Raw genomic sequence first — 22,543 nt, forward strand, 5'->3', positions numbered from 1 at the left:
TATTAGGTGATGTGTATCTCTGTAATGAGAAGGGGTGTGGTCTAATGACATCAACACCCTATATCAGGTGTGCATAATTATTAGGCAACTTCCTTTCCTTTGGCAAAATGGGTCAAAAGAAGGACTTGACAGGCTCAGAAAAGTAAAAAATAGTGAGATATTTTGCAGACGGATTCAGCACTCTTAAAATTGCAAAGCTTCTGAAGCGTGATCATCGAACAATCAAGCGTTTCATTCAAAATAGTCAACAGGGTCGCAAGAAGCGTGTGGAAAAACCAAGGCGCAAAATAACTGCCCATGAACTGAGAAAAGTCAAGCGTGCAGCTGCCAAGATGCCACTTGCCACCAGTTTGGCCATATTTCAGAGCTGCAACATCACTGGAGTGCCCAAAAGCACAAGGTGTGCAATACTCAGAAACATGGCCAAGGTAAGAAAGGCTGAAAGACGACCACGACTGAACAAGACACACAAGCTGAAACGTCAAGACTGGGCCAAGAAATATCTCAAGACTGATTTTTCTAAGGTTTTATGGACTGATGAAATGAGAGTGAGTCTTGATGGGCCAGATGGATGGGCCTGTGGCTGGATTGGTAAAGCGCAGAGAGCTCCAGTCCGACTCAGACGCCAGCAAGGTGGAGGTGGAGTACTGGTTTGGGCTGGTATCATCAAAGATGAGCTTGTGGGGCCTTTTCGGGTTGAGGATGGAGTCAAGCTCAACTCCCAGTCCTACTGCCAGTTTCTGGAAGACACCTTCTTCAAGCAGTGGTACAGGAAGAAGTCTGCATCCTTCAAGAAAAACATGATTTTCATGCAGGACAATGCTCCATCACACGCGTCCAAGTACTCCACAGCGTGGCTGGCAAGAAAGGGTATAAAAGAAGAAAATCTAATGACATGGCCTCCTTGTTCACCTGATCTGAACCCCATTGAGAACCTGTGGTCCATCATCAAATGTGAGATTTACAAGGAGGGAAAACAGTACACCTCTCTGAACAGTGTCTGGGAGGCTGTGGTTGCTGCTGCACGCAATGTTGATGGTGAACAGATCAAAACACTGACAAAATCCATGGATGGCAGGCTTTTGAGTGTCCTTGCAAAGAAAGGTGGCTATATTGGTCACTGATTTGTTTTTGTTTTGTTTTTGAATGTCAGAAATGTACATTTGTGAATGTTGAGATGTTATATTGGTTTCACTGGTAAAAATAAATAATTGAAATGGGTATATATTTGTTTTTTGTTAAGTTGCCTAATAATTATGCACAGTAATAGTCACCTGCACACACAGATATCCCCCTAACATAGCTATAACTAAAAACAAACTAAAAACTACTTCCAAAAATATTCAGCTTTGATATTAATGAGTTTTTTGGGTTCATTGAGAACATGGTTGTTGTTCAATAATAAAATTAATCCTCAAAAATACAACTTGCCTAATAATTCTGCACTCCCTGTACAAAAACACAGTAGTGGCACTGGCACATGGCTATGGCCAGAAGAGGGCTGGTTATAGGGTCAGTGGTATCTGCATCAGTATAATATATAATATAATAACACCAAGCACTATAAAATAATGTTTTTAATTTCAAATGTACCTTGGTGTCCTTCACTAAGGTCTGTACTTTGGATAATGTCCGTCACAGCCTTTGTCTGTGCCTATCCCTGCTTATGAAGCTCTCATATTTCTAGAGTAATGGAGGTTCTCTTCATTTCTATGCATTGCCAGTTCCTAGAGATTGACCATTAGATCTTCATATATGTGCTTGATAATGTCAGGTGCAGTAAGGAAGTCCCCAGCAGCAGAGGCGCATCTTCATTGCTCTGAATGCAGAAGGCAATAACTCCGTATTGGAGCACAGTCCCACTGTAAGGTTTAAAGAGATAGTAAGTCAACATTAAAACTTCCATGCTCCGAGAGATCATGTCATTTTAAACAAATTTCCAATTTTCTTCTATTATCTAATTTGCTTCATTCTTTTTGTATCCTTTGTTGAGAAACATACCCAGGTAGGCTCAAGAGAGCAGAAATGCACTGATGGGAGCTAACTGCTGATTGGTGACTGCACATATATGTCTGTCAATTGTCATTGTCTCACTCTGTGTGTTCAGCTAGCTCTCAGTAGTGAATTGCTGTTCCTTCAAAGTATGCAAAGAAAATAAAGCAAATTTGATAATTGAAGTAAAATGAAAAGTAATTTTAAACCGTTTGCCTCTGAATCATAAACGGCTATATTATGAGTTCAGCGTTAGCTTTAAAAAGCAGCGTTAATGGGTCCTAACGCTGCTTTTAAACGCCCGCTGGTATTACAAGTTTGGCAGGTACAGGTGTACTGCTCACTTTTCTTCCGTGACTTTTCCATACCGCAAATCCCCTTACGTCAATTCCGTATCCTATCTTTTTAATGGGATTTTCCTAACACTGGTATTACAAGTCTTGGAAGAAGTGAGCGGTACAGCCTCTACCTCCAAGACTCCTACCGCATTTAAAAGTCAGTAGTTAAGAGTTTTATGGGCTAACGCCGGAACATAAAGCTCTTAACTAAAGTGCTACAAAGTACACTAACACCCATAAACTACCTATTAACCCCTAAACCGAGGCCCCCCCACATCGCAAAAACACTATAATAAAATTATTTAACCCCTAATCTGCCGACCGGACATCGCCGCCACCTACATTATACCTATGAACCCCTAATCTGCTGCCCCTAACATCGCCGGCACCTACATTATATTTATTAACCCCTAATCTGCCGCCCCCAACGTCGCCGCCACCTAACTACAATTATTAACCCCTAATCTGCTGACCGGACATCGCTGCCACTATAATAAATGTATTAACCCCTAAACCGCCACACTCCCGCCTCGCAAACACTATAAAATTTGTTATTAACCCCTAATCTGCCGTCCCTAACATCGCCGCCACCTACCTACAATTATGAACCCCTAATCTGCCACCCCCAACGTCGCCGCTACTATATTAAATGTATTGACCCCTAAATTAATTAAATAAATTAAACTATATTACAAAAAACCAAAACACTAAATTACAAAAAATAAAAAAAATTACAAGAAGTTTAATCTAATTACACCTAATCTAAGCCCCCTAATAAAATAAAAAAGCCCCCCAAAATAATAAAATTCCCTATCCTAAACTAAATTACAAATAGCCCTTAAAAGGGCCTTTTGCGGGGCATTGCCTCAAAGTAATCAGCTCTTTTACCAGCCCTTAAAAGGGCTTTTTGCGGGGCATTGCCCCAAAGTAATCAGCTCTTTTACCTGTAAAAAAAAGAAATACAATACCCCCCCAACATTACAACCCACCACCCACACACCCCTACTCTAAAACCCACCCGATCCACCCTTAAAAAAACCTAACTACCCCATTGAAGATCACCTTACCCTGAGCCGTTTTCACCCAGCCGGGCACCACTGGTCATCCGATGGGGCAGAAGAGGACATCCGGACCGGCAGAAGTCTTCATCCTATCCGGACGCAGCCATTCAGAAAACTTGTAATACCAGCGTTGTTTAAAGTGAGCGCTGGAAAAAAAGGCTCGTTAGCAACGCACGGCTTTACCGACAAAACTTGTAATCTAGCAGAAAATAAATAAAATGGGTTTCATGCCCCTAATTAAATTTAAACTAAAGTTTTTTGTTTTATTGATGTGTATTTGTTAAATGATTACTTTTATGTTAATTGTTATCTAAAGGGACAGCCAAGTCCAAAATAAACTCTCATGACTCAGATAGGGCATGTCATTTTAAACAACTTTCCAATTTACTTTTATCACCAATTTTGCTTTGTTCTCTTGGGATCAATTTATTATTGGCCGAATTGGGCCAATTCACCGACTCGCCGGAAACAGAGCAGTCTATAGACCACTGCTCCTTAACTCATACTCCACCTCTGAGGCTGCGTACAGCAATCTGCCCGATCCTATACGACCAGGCTGATTGACACCCCCTGCTAGCGGACGATTAGCCGCAAATCTGCAGGGGGCGGTATTGCACAAGCAGTTTACTAGAACTTAAAAAACTAGCTCAACCAAAAAGAGGAAGAGTACATAGCTGCGCCAACCAAAGTGAATAAAATACAATGTCACAAATAATGTTGCATCACTATAAAAACAACAATTTAACGATATTAAAACACTAAACAGTAGTAATGGGACAAAAGTCTCAAAATATTGTGTAGGGCAAAAAAAAAATTGTAGGCCTCCCTATAGAGGGATATATAAGTAAAAATAAAATAAAAAACAAATGTCTCTTTGTTCTTGCTTTAGTTGTTTAGTGATCTCAGTGTTTGTACAGCAATGGTTTACAGGCAGCTCTTCATAAAATGAGATGGCCACTCATTCTAACGATAACCTAGCCTGATGAAACAGTGTATCACTGAGAAACGCGTCGCTGTATCTGAGTATTTGATATTAAAACATTTTTAACATTTTATATCAAGACTGAGTTTTATACACATTCTTGTGGGAATCCAGCTGATTGACAATAATCTGGAATACACTTTGGCTATCGTTTGGATCCTATAGTTTCCAAGACTGAGACACCTCCTACTGAGGCTCCTGACACAGTGAATGAGTTAGCCAGACTACTCCTGAATATCTGGCTTGCCCTTATAGCACTTGGTAGTGCATCACCAAATTCTGTTTTTGATTCATTTCAAGTAAGAAACAACTACACACAGGTTGCTGCTACTGAAAGAGACAGCCAGCATACTCTAGAATTTCTGGTCTGTCTGTACGGCACTTGACAGTGCTTTCCTAAATGTGAGTGCATTTCTATCACCTTGTATCACATTTGTCCACTGATTTGAATGTATTACGCTATGGGCGTCTTCATTTTAAATATTTTTCTTTCGTTTACTAGAACTGCTTGTACAATGCTGAATACGGACAACGTCGCAGTTTACTAGAACTGCTTGTGCAATGCTGAATACGGACAACGTCGCAGTTTACTAGAGCTGCTTGTGCAATGCTGAATACGGACAGCGTATGTTCGCCAGACTTTAATAAATTGATCCCTAGGTATTCTTAGTTGAAAGCTAAACCTAAGAGGTTCATATGCTAATTTCTTAGACCTTGAAGGCCGCCTCTAATCTGAATGAATTTTGACAAATTTTCACCACTAGAGGGCTTAAGTTCATGTGTGTCATATTGAAAACACTGTGCTCACGCACGAGGAGTTACCTAGGGGTCATGACTGATTGGCTAAATTGCAAGTCTGTCAAAAGAACTGAAATAAGGGGTCAGTTTGCAGAGGCTTAAAGGGACATTCCGGTCCAAAAATAAATGCACATAGATGAATTATATTTTTGAATACAAACATATTTGCAATATAAATGTATTGGCAAAAATGCTTCTAATAAAAGTTATTACTGTTTTAATGTTAACGTTTTTCTGTACACATGCATGTGAAGCACAGACAGATATTCTCTGTGCACCAGCATTTTAAATACTGCAGCTGCTAAGCGTGCCATTGGTGCTTGGATCATGTCAGCAGTTAACAAATTGAGATATCAGATGGTACAAGCACCTTAGGCTCTCTGAGTAAGTGCTTTGTTTAAAATGCTGGTGCACGGCGCATACTTAAATACACTTTTGAAACAACTATAGCTTTTATTAGAAGCATTTTTGCTAATACATTTATATTACAAAATGCTTCTATTCAAAACTGAAATGTAGTCATGTGGATTTCAATTTTGGCTGGAATATCCTTTTAAATACAAGGTAATTACAGAGGTAAAATGTGTATTAATATAACAGTGTTGGTTATGCAACACTGGGGAAAATAAAGGGATTATCTATCTTTTTAAACAACAAAAATTCTGATGTTGACTGTCCCCTTAACAGTCTGGTGCCTTTATCGTAAAATATGTATTTTTTTGCAGCAGTTCTATGTCGTAGCTGTAAAATATCATATCATATAGCTAAAGGTTAAAATATGTTAGAATAAAATTGTGCAAAAAATAATACAAATCTAGAAAGATGAAATGTCAAAAATGGCTAAATCTTTACATTACAAGCAGGAGAGAGAAACTCCTAAATAAGGCAGAGCAGAGTGTTTGTGTGAGGAGAGGGGGAGCAGACAGTGCGTGCCGCTAATCCCAGGAATTCACAAGGCCACAATCTGTCAACAGATCACGGCCATTTCCCACTGGCCATCAAAAGGTGTCAACTGTAGAGCTGTGCACTCAGCCTGCTAATAAAGAGAGATCTACAGGGAGTTTTGGGTATCCAGAATTTCTGACTTTTAAAAAATGTAGGCTAAATATAAAAGTGAGTTGGTTTGTGACCTGGAACCCTTTGCAGTAAAATGTGACATGTTATTCCATTCACTAGAAGACTATCTGACAAATATCATTTTTATTGATTCATATTATTTACACTTTTAAATTCCCTTAAAGGGACATGAAGCCTCAATTTTTTTTTTCTAATTTACTTTTATTATGAAATTGTCTTTGTTCTCTTGGTATCTTTTGTTAAAAAGGTGGATTTAACCCTTTGAGTGTTAAGCACTTTCCCACCTGGGTGCTAAGCAGTTTTAAGTGTTTTGTTTTTTTTCCAGGTCCCCAAGACCTGCTTAGATGAGATACAGGCTTCTAAGCAGCATGCCCCCTGCTCCTATACTTAACATTGTTAAGTATAAATAAAGTTGTGTGGTGACGTCATCACGTCATTGCACGTGATGTCACAGCGCATAATGTGAAGCCCCAGAGATGCCTGTCACTATGCAGGCCCGATCGCCAGGGTAGGAGTGGGTGGGAGCCTCCAGATCTCCCTCAAAGTGGAAGAGTGCTAGCAATGGCTCTGAGCCGTCATTAGCACCAGAGTGGGAAACTCTCCGACGGCTCAGAGCCGTCGTTAGCACTCAAGGGGTTAAAGGGACATGAAACACAATTTTTTTTCTTTCATGATTCAAATAGAGAATACAATTTTAAAAAGTTTCCAATTTATTTATCTGATCAAATTTGCTTCTTTCTCATATTCTTTGTTGAAGAGATATCTAGATAGGTAGCGTGCACATGTCTGGAGTACTGCATGACGATAAATAGCGCTGCCATCTAGTGCTCTTGTTAACGTATAACATTGTAGCAAAACTGCTGCCATGTAGTGCTGCACACGTGCATGCTCCTGAGATTACCTTTCTGCATTTCAACAAAGGATAACAAGAAAATGAAGAAAAATTGATAATAGAATTAAATTGGAAAGTTGTTTAAAATTGTATGTTCTGTCTGAATCATGAAAGAACATTTTTGTGTCATATACCTTGAAGTATTTATAAAAATGTGGCCAACAAAACTGTCCCAGTGTCTTAAAAACTTGACATGGGCTCCTTTTCTGTTTCATTTAAATGTGACCAGGAACTTCTCTACTAGAGATCTTGATGAGGAGTCATAATTCCTTTTTTATTACTCTATATCACTATATGCCACTGGTTTTCAAACCTGTGTTCAGGCCTCCCCAACAGGGCAGATTTTCAGGATTACCTTGGATGAGAGCAAGTAAAATAAACATTTTACGGCTGATTATTTCACCTGTGCTCCCGTTCAGATATCTTCAAAATCTGGCTTGTTAGGGAGGCCAGATGAGAGGTTTGAAAACCAGTACTATATGCTACTTTTGTCTAGTTCCTTAAAAAAGACAGAGCATACGGTTTAGACTTTCTAATTTACTTATATTATGTAATATCCTAGAAAACTAATTTGCATATCTTACCCAGAGTTCCCTGATGCATTGGTAAATATATCTAAATTGTTCTAATGACAAAAGACTCTATGAACACTATGGCCCCAATTTATCAAAGGTCTTGCGGACCTGATCCGACACTGCGGATCAGGTCCGCAAGACCTCTCTAAATGCGGAGAGCAATACGCTCTCCGCATTTAACATTGCACCAGCAGCTCACAAGAGCTGCTGGTGCAACGCCGCCCCTTGCTGACTCGCGGCCAATCGGCCACCAGCAGGGAGGTGTCAATCCGGCGATTCCTGTCCGCCTGCTCAGAGCAGGCGGACAGGTTATGGAGCAGCGGTCTTTAGACCACTGCTTAATAAGTTGTGTTTCTGGCGAGTCTGAAGACTCGCCAAAAACACGGACCTTCAAGCTCCGTACAGAGCTTGATAAGTGGGCCTGAAAGTTTAAGAAGTTTTTTTTGTTTTTTTTAAAGATTTCTTAAATGTTTGTCCCATTTTTTCCTGATGGTTCTGGAGGTCCTTCCTATATATTAGATACTGCAAACACACTCTAGAGCAGAGCTTTCCAAACTTTTCATGTTGGTGAAACACTTTTCCTGTTTGTGACACACTTTTTATGTTTGTGACACACTTTTTAGACCTACATCATTTTGCCACACGGTAATTCACTTGTACTAGCAAACAGGAGGTTAAACTAACTTGTTTTAAGAGATACGGACACAAACATAAATTATATAATAACAAAATGTATTTACAAGTAACAGTATGCATGTGCAAGAATTAAAAAAAAGTTTAATAACACCAATAGCTACTTACTATTTTAATAGGATGTATGAGGTTTATGGGATGAATATTTAGTGGAATTTAAGATAAAGACACTTGCATTTCATTATCAAGCATTTTTAAGCTTCCTCTTCCTATCCATATATCAAGAGCAGTAACAGCAATGCATTACTGGGAGCTAGCTGCAAAAAAAAACAACACTTTGACTTCAGCTCAGCGTTTAAGCTGCTGCCCTCAGAGCTCTGCGAGTCCAACTGACTACTGCCCGCTCTGCAAACACACTGCTGTCCCAATCACTGACTACACATGCAGTCACAAGCTGATTGAGGAGACTACACGTGCAGTCAGGAGCCAAAGTGTCGCCAATGGAAATAGTTTCAGTTCCCGCTAAGTTGCGCCAATAGGTTAAGATGATCTGTGACCCACTAGGTATCAATCACGTGTCAACCATGTGATATGCGTAGCAGGCAGACGGAAAGTCGGAAACCAAAAAAAATGTAAAAAGAATTTTAAATTAAAAAAAATTGTGCTGAAGCAGGGACACACCTACACACTGCCACCGACACACTAATGTGTCACGACACACTGTTTGGAAAGCACTGCTCTAGAGTCTAGAAGATAAATTACAAATTCAGAATCGCAAGATGTGAATGTATCTCAATTTTTTTTTAGTGATTTGTGATTGAAATACATTAATACCCCCTGTCATTTGTTTGCATATCCCACAGTTTCTTTTACCACGTTTGAATACCCCTTTGAGTGCAAGTTTTAACCCAAAATTAGAGCCCCTATCTTTCAGAGGATGGGCCACATTTATCTTTTTCATTACTACCTTGCTCTGCGCTAATTTATTTTTCAAAGTGAAGGGTCTAGTAAATGTGCAAGTGGGAGTATCCCTCATTAGACTAATGAGCATGCCCAGTATTTATTTCCAGAAAAGGTGGTAACTTAAAGGGACATAAAACTCAAAAAATGTATTTCATGATTCTGATAAAACATACTATTTCTCTTGTAAGATGTATCGAGTCCATGGATTCATCCTTACTTGTGGGATATTCTCCTTCCCTACAGGAACTTCCCTACAGGAAGTGGTAGAGAGAGCACCCACAGCAGAGCTGTCTATATAGCTCCTCCCTTAGCTCCACCCCCCAGTCATTCTCTCTGCCTGCTTAACTGCTAGGAACGGCAAAGAGCTATGTGGTGACTAAAATGTTAGTTTTTTATTTCTCAAGCAAAAGTTTATTATTTTAAATGGTACCGGTGTGTACTATTTACTCTCTGGCAGAAAAGTGATGAAGTTTTCTGCAAGGAGGATGATGATCTTAGCACTTTGTAACCAGGGATAGGCATGGACCAAAGCTGTGGCAGACATTTTCCAAAGTACAGACCTTAGTGAAGGACACCAAGGTCTACATTTAGCTACCAATCAGCAAGCTCTACCCAGGTGCTCAATCAAAAATGGGCCGGCAACTAAGCTTACATTCCTGCTTTTTCAAATAAAGATACCAAAAGAACAAAGAGAAATTGATAATAGGAATAAATTAGAAAGGGCATCCAATTTTAAGCAACTATCTGAATCATGAAAGAAAAAAAAAATTGGGTTTAGTGTGCCTTTAATTAAAAACAAAATTTCCATCAATCTAACTGGATCATACATTATATTGAGTGTGGTGTACGAAAGGTTAAAAAGGAAATATCACCATTTTGTTGGCGTTAGGGCATAAAGAATACAGTAACAAAAATTAAAAAGTGTCATAGAATGCTGGCCTCTTTGTGACCTATTAGTTTGTTAAACCCCACAAGTTTCTTAAATTTCATTATTATTAATGGTTATTATTAATGGTTAAAAATCTAATCTTTCAGAGAGAAATAAATAAATAAAAAAGCAGACAGAACTGTAACTTGTATGTGACAAAAACATGAAACAACATTTTTTAAAAAAATGTTTAGTAGTTTTCCATTATTTTATTTTTCTTCAAATCAGACTATGATTTTCTTAGCTATTCTCCTGAATGTATTAATTAAATTAAAATGTACTGTACATAGCCAAAATGACAAAATAGTATTGAATATTTATATATCATGACAGTCTGGGATATCCAAATAGCTATTGTCTTCAACTGAAGAAATTAAAATTGTAATACATTTATAACAGAGGTAAACTAGAGATGTGCGAAAGCAGGACACAAGCGAAAATTACCACTATGGCTTCCTTATAATTAGCACTAGATCTCAGGTTGGTGCACTGCTTTCTCTTGTAAGGTGTATCCAGTCCACGGATCATCCATTACTTGTGGGATATTCTCATTCCCAACAGGAAGTTGCAAGAGGACACCCACAGCAGAGCTGTCTATATAGCTCCTCCCCTCACTGCCATATCCAGTCATTCTCTTGCAACTCTCAACAAACATGGAGGTAGTAAGAGAGAAGTGGTGAAATGTAGCTGTTATTTTATCTTGGAAAGTTCTTTTTTTGGTAGCTATTTCCTCGGCTCGTAGAGTTTCCGAGTTATCTGCCTTACAATGTGATTCTCCTTATCTGATCTTCCATGCAGATAAGGTAGTTCTGCGTACCAAACCTGGGTTTTTACCTAAGGTGGTATCTAATAAGAATATCAATCAAGAGATTGTTGTTCCGTCTTTGTGTCCTAATCCTTCTTCAAAGAAGGAACGTCTATTACACAATCTGGACGTGGTTCGTGCTTTAAAGTTTTACTTACAAGCTACTAAAGATTTTCGTCAAACGTCTGCTTTGTTTGTTGTCTACTCTGGACAGAGGAGAGGTCAAAAGGCTTCGGCAACCTCTCTTTCTTTTTGGCTAAAAAGCATAATCCGCTTAGCCTATGAGACTGCTGGCCAGCAGCCTCCAGAAAAGATTACAGCTCATTCTACTAGAGCTGTGGCTTCCACATGGGCCTTTAAAAATGAGGCTTCTGTTGAACAGATTTGCAAGGCGGCGACTTGGTCTTCGCTTCATACTTTTTCAAAATTCTACAAATTTGATACTTTTGCTTCTTCGCAGGCTATTTTTGGGAGAAAGGTTTTACAGGCAGTGGTACCTTCCGTTTAAGTACCTGCCTTGTCCCTCCCTTCATCCGTGTACTTTAGCTTTGGTATTGGTATCCCACAAGTAATGGATGATCTGTGGACTGGATACACCTTACAAGAGAAAACATAATTTATGCTTACCTGATAAATTTATTTCTCTTGTGGTGTATCCAGTCCACGGCCCGCCCTGTCATTTTAAGGCAGGTATTTTTTAATTTTAAACTACAGTCACCACTGCACCCTATGGTTTCTCCTTTCTCTGTTTGTTTTCGGTCGAATGACTGGATATGGCAGTGAGGGGAGGAGCTATATAGACAGCTCTGCTGTGGGTGTCCTCTTGCAACTTCCTGTTGGGAATGAGAATATCCCACAAGTAATGGATGATCCGTGGACTGGATACACCACAAGAGAAATAAATTTATCAGGTAAGCATAAATTATGTTTTTGTATGCTTTACCTTTGCATATAAAGAAACAGTGCAATGGCAGTTTGCTTCTTGAATCGTCCCTCTCTCATCTCACTCTGAATCACTTTCCCGCTACTGAGTGGCGTCCTCATGCGGGCGCTGCCCCAACCCTGTGAAACATGGCGCCACATGTGTCAAGGAGGATTATGAGTAAGGCTTGTTAGCCGAAACATGTAAGGCGTAATTCGTTGGCTCTGTTAAGATGTTTGTGAAACATTTTTTTTTTTTTTTTTTTTTTTTATTGAAGTTGTGAGAATAACAAACAGGAGAAAAACAGGCATAATTTGTCCAAAAGCAAGTGATTAAATACAACCACATTAAATACATAGCACAATAACATAACATTGCATTGAGGCATGAGAGAAGAGATGGACAAATCAAAATTGAACTTCACTTTTATAGTTTTATAGCTAGCATAGGTTCCCCAGGGCGTCAGAGGAAGACCTCTGTATGATCAAGATTAAGCAGAGGGTACTAAGGGGATATGTCTTATGTATCGGTCACTCCTGGACCATAGCTTGTGGGGGAGAAGTCAGCGGACAAGAGCCGCTCGTATTATAGGGGAGGAGGGGGCGTGTTGGGCTAAGTATATATAATATTTAAAAGTGATGAGATAAAATAATATATGGCAGAGAGGTGGTGACTTAACCCTTGACTCCCAATGTTTTCTATTGGGTGATCTCCTAAAGGAGAGCTCTAAGGGTATTCTAGGACCTTACTAAGTTAGGGATTGGGCATGGTTGGCATATCGTAAGGGGTGGTCTATGAGAGGCTCAGCCATAGATGCATTACGAGCCAGGCTGAGTAACAACGTATGATGAGAAGACTCTAAGTGTAATATTCCATATATAAAGCTAGGGAAAAGCTTGTAAGTGATAAGACTTGGATTTAGTACACACCTTATATACTGGTATATCAGAGCGTAATAATGGACACAGGAACAAAAACATCCGAGATCATATATAGGAAATAGGCTATTCAAACATGGAGGAGCTATAGTGATTAGAGATGATATATACCAGACAAAGCCTTCAAGCTAGATAGTGTACGAAGGTAATCATAACATTCTATATACATTAAGTTACTGTAGGCGTCAATAACTCTTATTTGTGTATTAGGATTAGTTCAAACCCATAATACCCATCATTTAGGTAACATTAAACAAGAGTATAGCGTGCATCATCAGGAGTAAACTGGACCTGCAAATAAAACCCAAGAGGATACTGTAGACTATTACTTTGAGTAAATGGGCCGATATATGGGGAGTTACATATATGCAAGATATAGCTGTTGAAATATATCAAAGCTCTCGCTGGAAATGTCGTGTGAGTAGGTAGAGCGTGTAGTAGATCATTGTTGTTATATAGTATAGGTATAATTATGCACAACTTAATAATTATGTGTGGGTAGCCGCTGAAAAGATTTATAACATTATAGATGACATATAAGCTTTGGCTACCAAATCTACCAAACTATTAATAGCAGGAGACAGAGGAACGTAACTGTCTGGAGAGACTCCTGTTATAGGAGAAAGACAAGCCGTCTGACGTAAATTGCCAAGAGATTTAAAAATGAACTATATCACCCTTGAAGACACAAATACAGCTTATAAATATCTTACTAGAACAGAATAATTACAACTACGAACTTGGGGGTACAAATGATGAGAGAAAAAACAGTAAGCCCACTCACTTAGTGACCTCTCATTTGCAAACAAACAAGCTTAATAATCTGAGGTCTCTAAGGAAGATTATAAATTTATATATATAGCAAGTGGAGGGTACTGATTGTTATCTGCCCTTTAGAATAACACAGATCAGCTAAAACATAAATATATAAACCAGAAGACCTTATATTAGGATTAAACATATTTATACTAGTATGAATAATGAAACATAATAACCCTATCGACAAGGCTGGAGATCAAACCAAGGTATCAGTCCTGTAATGTTTTTAGATCTAGCCAATACCATGTCTGATCTGAAATTGTCCTCTGTAGCTTGTAGCCGGCCAATTGTGGTAGGGAGATCCGGAAAAACAGCCATGCTCCTTGATCCTCGCATAGTTATGTATTTATCCATCTTTACATCCAGAGTCTTACAAGAAAATTTACCGTTCAGTGACAGGTACAGCAGGTTTGTCAGCCTCAGTAAAGTTCCGTTCTGGTGAGGGGAGGATGGAGTTCCCCGATCAATGGTGTTAGCCCGGATGGGGGAGACTTTCACTATCGAGGTCTCAGGCAAGAGTCCAGCAGCTTGGTCAAGAACTTTAATTAGCTTGGCGCCCTGCACTTCAACTAGATTTTCATGCACCGGAGGGCCGATCGCATCCCCCCTTATGCAGGTCGGGGCACCATGCAAAAGCTGCAGAACCTGGAGCGGAGCTATTGGGGTATCCGACCCCTCGATACAACTGAGCTCTGTAAGCGCCGCCAGATCCCACTGCCGATCTGGATCGTCGCCATCTTCTTCCTCCATGCGCATAGCGAGGGGCTTAGCTGGGTTAGTATAAGGCATTGCCAGCATCTGAGCCAGCTCTCCCAACATTTTCTGTATGGTCCAGTAGCTTTCATCGCTGCTGATTGCCATAGTTAGTCCTCGTGCCTAGCTCAATATTAACACTTTAGCTTACTCTGTTAGTTGTGAGGATGTGAAGGCCTTCAAAAACGTGTCTGCCGTTAGTCCGGTCTGATGGGTCTTCTGCACTAACGTTTCTTATGAACGTAGGATCATGCGATGCGGTTGGTTGTAGGCTTCATAATTTACTGGTTTCCAGCTCGAATAGTAGTGTATATAGCTGATATTAAATAAATATTTAGGATTCTTCTTTGCCAGTGCAAAAAATGCTAGCAGCCATGATGGTGGTTAGGACACGCCCCCCTAAACATCTATATTCTTATTCTATATTTCATATTTGTTGAAAAGCACACCTGGGCAGTCTTAGACGCAGCAATGCTCTACTGGAAGGTTACTAGTGGCTACACACGTGCCTCATTGGATCGCCAGATGTCTTCAGCTAGGTCTCAGTAGTGCATTGCTGAACTGGAGAGGACTGTGTTTAACAATATTCTTTTTGTACTTTTATGTCCTTTAAAGTGCCATAAATCATCTTGAGATCTGTGCATAAATATCCTGGAATAATTATTATGGCACATTTTTCTTGTGATAATTCACTGTGGTGCTATATCTAATATCTTGTGAAACATTTTTAATGTGACATTAATAAAGAATTTCTATCTTCAAGGAAGCAGTGCCGGCTTCATCATTTTTTGCTATTTTGAGTTCATCACTCTCCCTTCAAGCACGGCACCTTTCAGTTTTGATTTGTGGATCAGCTGTTACTGTGAAAGTCACAGGAGGAGCGCTATTGGGCATAATACACGGAGGAGTGTTTGTGATATCACACAATACCCGGATGTAAGGAGATCGAAGGAGCGTTTGTTGGAGTCCCACATATCGCAACAGAAGCATCTTACCCTGCTTGCAGAGAGGTCCAACTGCCGAGGGCGGTGAGTAATCGTCAGGGGTTTTTGTGACCTGTACTCTGCTGTATTCAGGAATTTGTCCCTTACTTTTGAGGTGCGGTTCACTAGAGGGACACTAGAGGAACTCTCCTACTGTTTATCACAAACACCCTTATATTGTGTACGGAGCTGGCACATATATATATATATATATATATATATATATATCTTTGTTGGTTCAAGGAGGATTTTACTCATCCGAGTCCCTCCCACCACAAAACGGGTGGCGGACACTGCAAGGGCCAGTCACGGACATTAGTGTCCATGTACGGACACCTTGCCTATCCCTGTTTGTAACTAAGATCCTCTGCTGTTCTCACAAGGACTGAAGAGTACTGGATAACTTCAGTTGGGAGAACGGTTTGCAGGCTAAGCTGCATATGAGGTATGTTCAGTCTATATTTTTCTAGACAGACTGTGTTAATTCTAGAAAAGGCTGGCAATATCCCCATGAGGGAAGGGTAAGCTGTATTCAGACACTTTGATAGGAATTTCAGCTTGCTTGAAGGGCTCATTAGTTACTGGTGACACTGTTAGGAAAAAACGTTTTGTTTATTGAGGACAATTATAATGTTTTTTGAAGGGACTAAAGGGGTCATTGTGGCTTGGTTTTAAGTTTTGTAGCTCACATGGTTAATTAAGAGACACTCTGGTGTTTCTCTGATAGGCCTCAAAACATCGAGTGAGGTGGGAGGGGCCTATTTTCACGCCTCAGTTGCGCAGTTTCCTTTCCTCTGAGACATCCAACTGCTTCTCCTGAGGTTCCTGCTGTGTTTGAGGGCTGTAAAAGAAGTTTTTTCCCCCACAAATCATTCTGAAGGACAGGTAGGAGCCACAGCAGAGCTGTGGCAAGGTGCTGAAAGTCTTTTTTAACGTTTTTGAAGTTTTTTCAATCCGGTTTTGCTATTAAGGGGTTAATTGTTTATTTGAATAGCTGTGCAAAGTTACTAACGGCTAGATTTGGAGTTTTGTCGGTAAGGACCCGAAAAGCTAACGCCGGCTTTTTTCTGGCCACACCATAAAAATAACTCTGGTATTGAGAGTCCACATAAAGGCTGCGTTAGGCTCCAAAAAAGGAGCGTAGAGCATTTTTAACGCAGCTTCAACTCTCAATACCAGAGTTGCTTACGCAAGCGGCCAGCCTCAAAAACGTGCTCGTGCACGATTCCCCCATAGAAAACAATGGGGCTGTTTGAGCTGAAAAAAACCTAACACCTGCAAAAAAGCCGCGTTCAGCTCTTAACGCAGCCCCATTGTTTGCTATGCGGAAACACCTCCTAAGTCTGCACCTAGCACCCTAACATGTACCCCGAGTCTAAACACCCCTAACCTTACACTTATTAACCCCTAATCTGCCGCCCCCAACGTCGCCTCCACCTGCCTACACTTATTAACCCCTAATCTGCTGACCGGACCGCACCGCTATTATTATAAAGTTATTAACCCCTAATCCGCCTCACTAACCCTATAATAAATAGTATTAACCCCTAATCTGCCCTCCCTAACATCGCCAACACCTAACTTCAAACATTAACCCCTAATCTGCCGACCGGAGCCTACCGCTATTCTAATAAATGTATTAACCCGTAAAGCTAAGTCTAACCCTAACACTAACACCCCCCTATGTTAAATATAATTTTATTCTAACGAAATAAATTAACTCTTATTAAATAAATTATTCCTATTTAAAGCTAAATACTTACCTGTAAAATAAATCCTAATATAGCTACAATATAAATTATAATTATATTGTAGCTATTTTAGGATTAATATTTATTTTACAGGCAACTTTGTAATTATTTTAACCAGGTACAATAGCTATTAAATAGTTAAGAACTATTTAATAGTTACCTAGTTAAAATAATTACAAAATTACCTGTAAAATAAATCCTAACCTAAGTTACAATTAAACCTAACACTATACTATCATTAAATTAATTAAATAAAATACCTACAATTACCTACAATTAAACCTAACACTACACTATCAATACATTAATTAAATACAATACCTACAAATAAATACATTTAAATAAACTAACTAAAGTACAAAAAATAAAAAAGAACTAAGTTACAAAAAATAAAAAAATATTTACAAACATAAGAAAAATATTCCATTTTTAACTAATTACACCTACTCTAAGCCCCCTAATAAAATAACAAAGACCCCCAAAATAAAAAATGCCCTACCCTATTCTAAATTACTAAAGTTCAAAGCTCTTTTACCTTACCAGCCCTGAACAGGGCCCTTTGCGGGGCATGCCCCAAAAAGTTCAGCTCTTTTTCCTGTAAAAAAAAACATACAATACCCCCCCCCAACATTACAACCCACCACCCACATACCCCTAATCTAACCCAAACCCCCCTTAAATAAACCTAACACTAAGCCCCTGAAGATCTTCCTACCTTGTCTTCACCCTGCCAGGTTCACCGATCGGTCCAGAAGAGCTCCTCCGATGTCCTGATCCAAGCCCAAGCGGGGGGCTGAAGATGTCCATGATCCGGTCGAAGTCTTCATCCAAGCGGGGCAGAAGAGGTCTTCCATCCTATTGAAGTCTTCATCCAGGCGGCATCTTCTATCGTCATCCATCCGGAGCGAAGCGGCAGCATCCTGAAGACCTCCGACGCGGAACATCCATCCTGCCCGACGACTGAACGACGAATGACGGTTCCTTTAAATGACGTCATCCAAGATGGCGTCCCTCGAATTCCGATTGGCTGATAGGATTCTATCAGCCAATCGGAATTAAGGTAGGAATATTCTGATTGGCTGATGGAATCAGCCAATCAGAATCAAGTTCAATCCGATTGGCTGATCCAATCAGCCAATCAGATTGAGCTTGCATTCTATTGGCTGTTCCGATTCTATTGGCTGTTCCGATCAGCCAATAGGATGCGAGCTCAATCTGATTGGCTGATTGGATCAGCCAATCGGATTGAACTTGATTCTGATTGGCTGATTCCATCAGCCAATCAGAATATTCATACCTTAATTCCGATTGGCTGATAGAATCCTATCAGCCAATCGGAATTCGAGGGACGCCATCTTGGATGACGTCATTTAAAGGAACCGTCATTCGTCGTTCAGTCGTCGGGCAGGATGGATGTTCCGCGCCGGAGGTCTTCAGGATCCTGCCGCTTCGCTCCGGATGGATGACGATAGAAGATGCCGCCTGGATGAAGACTTCAATCGGATGGAAGACCTCTTCTGCCCCGCTTGGATGAAGACTTCGACCGGATCATGGACATCTTCAGCCCCCCGCTTGGGCTTGGATCAGGACATCGGAGGAGCTCTTCTGGACCGATCGGTGAACCTGGCAGGGTGAAGACAAGGTAGGAAGATCTTCAGGGGCTTAGTGTTAGGTTTATTTAAGGGGGGTTTGGGTTAGATTAGGGGTATGTGGGTGGTGGGTTGTAATGTTGGGGGGGTATTGTATGTTTTTTTTACAGGAAAAAGAGCTGAACTTTTTGGGGCATGCCCCGCAAAGGGCCCTGTTCAGGGCTGGTAAGGTAAAAGAGCTTTGAACTTTAGTAATTTAGAATAGGGTAGGGCATTTTTTATTTTGGGGGTCTTTGTTATTTTATTAGGGGGCTTAGAGTAGGTGTAATTAGTTTAAAATTGTTGTAATATTTTTCTTATGTTTGTAAATATTTTTTTATTTTTTGTAACTTAGTTCTTTTTTATTTTTTGTACTTTAGTTAGTTTATTTCATTGTAGTTATTTGTACATATTGTATTTAATTAATTTATTGATAGTGTAGTGTTAGGTTTAATTGTAGGTATTTTATTTAATTAATTTATTGATAGTGTAGTGTTAGGTTTAATTGTAACTTAGGTTAGGATTTATTTTACAGGTAATTTTGTTATTATTTTAACTATGTAACTATTAAATAGTTCTTAACTATTTAATAGCTATTGTACCTGGTTAAAATAATTACAAAGTTGCCTGTAAAATAAATATTAATCCTAAAATAGCTACAATGTAATTATAATTTATATTGTAGCTATATTAGGATTTATTTTACAGGTAAGTATTTAGCTTTAAATAGGAATAATTTATTTAATAAGAGTTAATTAATTTCGTTAGATTAAAATTATATTTAACTTAGGGGGGTGTTAGGGTTAGACTTAGCTTTAGGGGTTAATACATTTATTAGAATAGCGGTGAGCTCCGGTCGGCAGATTAGGGGTTAATGTTTGAAGTTAGGTGTCGGCGATGTTAGGGAGGGCAGATTAGGGGTTAATACTATTTATTATAGGGTTAGTGAGGCGGATTAGGGGTTAATAACTTTATTATAATAGCGGTGCGGTCCGGTCGGCAGATTAGGGGTTAATAAGTGTAGGCAGGTGGAGGCGACGTTGAGGGCGGCAGATTAGGGGTTAATAAATATAATATAGGGGTCGGCGGTGTTAGGGGCATCAGATTAGGGGTACATAGGGATAACTTAGCTGGCGGCGCTTTGCGGTCGGCAGATTAGGGGTTAAAAAAAAAATAGAGTGGCGGCGATGTGGGGGGACCTCGGTTTAGGGGTACATAGGTAGTTTATGGGTGTTAGTGTACTTTAGAGTACAGTAGTTAAGAGCTTTATGAACCGGCGTTAGCCCAAAAAGCTCTTAACTACTGACTTTTTTCCTGCGGCTGGAGTTTTGTCGTTAGATGTCTAGCGCTCACTTCAGACACGACTCTAAATACCGGAGTTAGAAAGATCCCATTGAAAAGATAGGATACGCAATTGACGTAAGGGGATCTGCGGTATGGAAAAGTCGCGGCTGAAAAGTGAGCGTTAGACCCTTTTTTGAGTGACTCCAAATACCGGAGATCCCCGGTAAACCGCCAAACTCCAAATCTAGGCCTAAGTCTTTATGGTGCTACTGTAAAAATTTTGTTAAGTTTACTGCTTTTTTACACTGTTTTGCAGAATTGGTGCAGCTTTTTTTCTCTTAAAGGCAGAGTACCGTTTTATTTCTAAGTGTTTTTTACTTTGATTACAGTGTTTTCCAAGCTTGCTTGTTACATTACTAGCCTGTTTAACATGTCTGACACCAAGGAAAATCCTTGTTTAATATGTTTGGAAGCCATTGTGGAACCCCCTCTTAGAATGTGTCCCAATTGTACTGATATGTCTATAAACTATAAAGAACATATATTAGCAATTAAAAATAGAGCAATGGATGATTCTCAATCAGAGGTAAATTAGGGTTCGCCATCTAGCTCTCCCCAAGTGTCACAACCAGTAACGCCCGCACAAGTGACGCCAAGTACCTCTAGTGCGTCAAATTCTTTTACTTTACAAGACATGGCCACAGTTATGAATACAACCCTCACAGAGGTTTTATCTAAACTGCCTGGTTTACAAGGAAAGCGGGACAGCTCTGGGTTTAGGAAAAATGCTGAACTGTCTGACGCTTTAGTAGCCGTATCTGATATGCCCTCACAATGCTCTGAAGTAGGGGTGAGGGATTTGTTATCTGAGGGAGAAATTTCTGATTCAGGAAAGACGCTTCCTCAGACAGATTCTGATATGACGGCCTTTAAATTTAAGCTTGAACACCTCCGCTTATTGCTCAGGGTGGTATTAGCGACTCTAGATGATTGTGACCCTATTGTGGTTCCAGAGAAATTGTGTAAAATGGATAAATACTTAGAGGTTCCTGTTTACACTGATGTTTTTCCAGTCCCTAAGAGGATTGTGAATATTATTACTAAGGAGTGGGATAGACCAGGTATTCCGTTCTCTCCCCCTCCTGTTTTTAAGAAAATGTTTCCCATATCTGACACCATGCGGGACTCGTGGCAGACAGTTCCTTAGGTGGAGGGAGCTATTTCTACTCTGTCTAAGCGTACAACTATACCTATCGAAGACAGTTGTGCTTTCAAAGATCCTATGGATAAAAAATTAGAGGGTCTCCTGAAGAAAATTTTTGTTCATCAGGGTTTTTCTCTTCAACCTATTGCGTGCATTCTGTAACTACTGCAGCTGCTTTCTAGTTTGAGGCTCTAGAAGAGGCTCTTCAGATGGAGACTCCATTAGAGGAAATTATGGATAGAATCAAGGCCCTTAAGTTGGCTAATTCTTTTATTACAGATGCCGCATTTCAACTGGCTAATTTAGCGGCAAAGAATTCAGGTTTTGCCATTTTAGCACGCAGGGCGTTATGGTTTAAGTCCTGGTCTGCTGATGTGTCATCTAAATCTAAACTTTTGAACATCCCTTTCAAAGGAAAGACCCTATTCGGGCCCGAACTGAAAGAGATTATTTCATATATCACTGGAGGGAAAGGTCATGCCCTTCCTCAGGATAGATCAAATAAGATGAAGACCAAACAAAATAATTTTCGTTCCTTTCGAACTTCAAGAGTGGTTCCGTTTCAGCTTCCTCTGCTGCAAAGCAAGAGGGGAATTTTGCCCAATCCAAGTCAGTCTGGAGACCTAACCAGGCTTGGAACAAGGGTAAACAGGCCAAGAAGCCTGCAGCTGCCTCTAAGACAGCATGAAGGGGTAGCCCCCGATCCGGGATCGGATCTAGTAGGGGACAGACTCTCTCTCTTCGCTCAGGCTTGAGCAAGAGATCTTCACAATCCCTGGGCTTTAGAAATTGTGTCCCAGGGATATCTTTTGGAATTCAAAGACTCCCTTCCAAGGGGGAGATTTCATAATTCTCGATTGTCTGTAAACCAGACAAAGAGAGAGGCGTTCTTACGCTGTGTAGAAGATCTTCTTACCATGGGGGTGATTCGCCCAATCCCAAAAGAGGTACAGGGACTAGGGTTCTACTCAAACCTGTTTGTGGTTCCCAAAAAAGAGGGAACTTTCAGACCAATCTTGGATCTCAAAATTCTAAACAAGTTCCTCAAAGTCCCATCATTCAAGATGGAGACCATTCGGACTATTCTGCCTCTGATTCAGGAGGGTCAATATATGACTACCATGGACTTAAAGGATGCGTATCTACACATCCCTATTCACAGAGATCATCATCAATTTCTCAGATTTGCCTTTCTAAACAGGCATTACCAGTTTGTG

This window comes from Bombina bombina, chromosome 7 (genome assembly GCF_027579735.1).
Source record: "Bombina bombina isolate aBomBom1 chromosome 7, aBomBom1.pri, whole genome shotgun sequence".
Classification (NCBI taxonomy): domain Eukaryota; kingdom Metazoa; phylum Chordata; class Amphibia; order Anura; family Bombinatoridae; genus Bombina; species Bombina bombina.